A 3,933-nucleotide genomic window follows, 5' to 3' on the forward strand; every position below is an offset into this window, starting at 1 on the left:
GAAGTATTTACTTGAATGGCAGAAATACCATGTAGTAGATATGGTGGATACAATGGCATAGGTTTTGGTTTTAAGGTTTTGATGAGAAGAGGGTACATGAATAGGTTTGGCTAGCAAGGTTGTTTGAAGCAAATATTGGTATGAACTAAAAGACAATGAAAATCTATATACAACATATTGTAAGCATTATAAGACTTCTACACTCGTCTTCCTTGTTGCTCAAACACTTTTACCAGAAAATATCTAGGACCTAGAGAGACCAATCATGAAAACCAATTTCAGTCAAGCTCTACGTAGTTCTCCACTATTAGGTATAAATTACATGGTGCATGAGCTTAAACATGATCTACTTGAGAGCTCAAAACAATTTACAAGTATCAAATTATTCAAGACAATATATTTTCGTTTCCATGTGCCAAAGATTTAATAAGTGTTTGCTTTAATCCACGGCGAATAAAGTAGAAAGTTAAGACCAAGAACACAAGAAAGTGATGGTGTATCTCCCCAGCTGGGTATCAGTGTAGGATCCCACTTGTCTCAAACATAAACAAAAATAAAAACAAATAGACGCTCCAAGTAAAGAACATGTGATGTGACCAGAATAAAAATATAGTTTCAATAGAAGAAACACGATAAATTGTTGATGAAGAAGGGATGCCTTGGGCATCCCCAAGCTTAGACAGCTTGAATCTTCTTGAAATATGCAGGGATGAACCACGGGGGCATCCCCAAGCTTAGAATTTTCACTCTTCTTAATCATATATCATCCTCCTCTCTTGACCCTTGAAAACTTCCTTCACACCAAACTTCTCATAAACTTCATTAGAGGGGTTAGTACTCAAAAAACTTTAATCCACTTTGGTTCACGTAGTGACACATTGCAAGAACTCAATAAAACATTAGCTACAGCTCTCCACGTCTAGAAAGCCTCACTTAAAGTCCACAAGAGACAATGCAAAAACGAGAGACAGAATCTGTCAAAACAGAACAGCCAGTAAAGACGAATTTTTAAGAGGTACTTCCGTTGCTCAAATCAGAAAACTCAAAACTAATGAAAGTTGCGTACATATCTGAGGAACACACACGTAAATTGGTAGATTTTTCTGAGTTACCTACGGAGAGCCCTGCCCAAATTCGTGACAGATAGAAATCTGTTTCTGCGCAGAAATCCAAATCTAGTATCAACCTTCTATTAGAGACTTCACTTGGCACAACAATGCAATAAATTAAAGATAAGGAGAGGTTGCTACAGTAGTAATAACTTCCAAGACACAACAAAACAGTAGCAAAATAAATACATGGGTTATCTCCCAAGAAGTGCTTTCTTTATAGCCATTAAGATGGTCTCAGCAATTTTAATGATGCTCACATAAGGATGAGAGTTGAAGCAAAAGAGAGCATCAAAAAGCAAGTTCAAAACACATTTAAGTCTAACCCGCTTCCTATGCATAGGAATCTTGTACACAAATAAATTCATGAAGAACAAAGTGACAAGCATAGCAAGATAAAACAAGAGTAACTTCAAAATTTTCAGCATATAGAGAGGTGTTTTAGTACCATAAAAATTTCTACAACCATATTTTCCTCTCTCATAATAATTTTCAGTAGCATCATGAACAAACTCAACAATATAACTATCACATACAGCATGCTTTCCATGATCTACAAACACATAATTTTTATCAAGCTCAAAAATAATGGGATTAAAACTTTCAAACCCGCTTTTATCAATGATATAACAAGATGATTGATCAATCTCAAAAGATATGGGACTCCTAGATAAAGTCAAGACCTCTCCAATCCCATTTTCATTAGTAGTACAATTAATATTATCAAGTAACATAGGACCATCATCTAGAGCTTTATCATAAACATTTGCTAAGCAAAATTCTTTAGTACCATGCATTTCCAACATCAGGCACAAACAAAGCATTATCATAAGAATTATCAAAATAGCATGGATTATCATGAGATAACAGTAGCATAATCATTCTCACAAGTTTTATCATAGGAAATATTTCAAGAGAATCCACGGGAACATAACATTCATCCTCCTTTGGTAAGCATGGAGGACAATCAAATAGTGTAAGAGATAAAGAGTTACTCTCATTAGAAGGTTGGCATGGGTAGCTAATCCATTCTTCCTCCTTTTGTTCATCACTCTCCTCCTCCTTTTCATCCAATGAGCTTTCAAGTTCATCAATTTCCTCCTCTTTTTCATCCAATGAGCTTTCAGGTTCATCAATTTCTTCTTTCATAGGTCCTGCAAATTGTGAGTGCATTCTTGTGCATTAATGAGTCTCTCTTTATAATCAATGATATAAGGATTATTGCTGTAACTTTCTATGCAAAAATTAAGGATAGAAGAGACATAATCTTTAAGGTCCTTACAAACAACACAAGTTTCATAATTTTTAGATATGAAGGATTCGATCTCAGAAGCTCCCATAAATAAGACAAATTGTTCTACCTCTTCGAACCCAAAATGAATATAGTTATTCCAATTATAGTTCTTAATTAAAACTTCTTCACTAAAGCCACATTGGAATTTCAGATGTTTAGTATCCTGTTTAGAGCAACAGATTATATCATGGCGTTTAAGCAAGACTTCAGCAATTGTATTCAATTTTTCTATCACAACATTCATGGCTTTACCCATTCTTGATTCTCTATAATTCATATATATTTCAATAAGCTCCAAATAGGTTGTGGGTTCTCCCATAACAACAGTTTTTAATTTTTCGGTTTTCAAATTTTTATGGATTTTTGGGTATATAGGGAAAAGTAAACAAGAGAAAAACAAGCTAGACAAAAGTAAACTAAGCAAAATAATACTAGACAGAAATAAACTAAGCAGAAATAAACTAGACAGAAGTAAACTAAGTAAAACAAAATAAAATAAAACAGAGAGAGAGGTGGAGTGTACTCCCCAGGTGAACTTATGAGTAGAGCTATGCCTCCCCAGCAACGGCGCCAAAAAATAGTCTTGATGACCCACAAGTATAGGGGATCGCAACAGTCTTCGAGGGAAGTAAAACCCAAATTTATTGATTCGACACAAGGGGAGGTAAAGAATACTTATAAGCCTTAACAACTGAGTTGTCAATTCAGCTGCACCTGGAAAAGCACTAGTAACAGGGGTGATGTGAAAGCAGCAGTAATATGAGAGCAGTAGTAACAGTAACACAACAGCAATAGCAGTAATATGAGAGCAATGTCACCAAAAAATAGTTGATACTACTTCCAATGACATGTAGGAACAAGTATATGATGATGAAAGATGGACCGGGGTTCCCGACTATCTACACTAGTGGTAACTCTCCAATAACAAGTGTTGGGTGAACAAATTACGGTTGGGCAATTGATAGGATTGAAATAGCATTAAGACAGAACATCAAGTCTATTAATCATGTAGGCATGTTTTCCATATATAGTCATACGTGCTCGCAATGAGAAACTTGCATAACATCTTTTGTCCTACCAGCCGGTGGCAGCCGGGCCTCTAGGGAATCCCGATTCTTGTCGTCACTCGGGGCCTCGGGTTCCGGAGATAGACATATGCAAACAACTTGTAGATACAATCTAAGCAATAAGTATAGAGCTTAAATCTAAGATCATGCCACTCGGGCCCTAGTGACAAGCATTAAACACAACAAGATTGCAGCAACAATAACTTCACAAACTTATATAGATAGACTAATCATAATGTAACAATCCATCGGATCCCAACAAACACAACACCGATTACATCGGATGGATCTCAATCATGTAAGGCAGCTCATGAGATCATTGTATTGAAGTACATGGGGGAAAAGAGTACCAACTAGCTACAGCTAGAACCCGTAGTCCATGGGGGAACTACTCACGGAGCATGATGGAGGCGGTGGCGTCGATGGAGATGGCTTCCGGGAGCACTTCCCCATCCCGGCGGCG

This window comes from Lolium rigidum, chromosome 2 (genome assembly GCF_022539505.1).
Source record: "Lolium rigidum isolate FL_2022 chromosome 2, APGP_CSIRO_Lrig_0.1, whole genome shotgun sequence".
Taxonomy (NCBI): Eukaryota; Viridiplantae; Streptophyta; class Magnoliopsida; order Poales; family Poaceae; genus Lolium; species Lolium rigidum.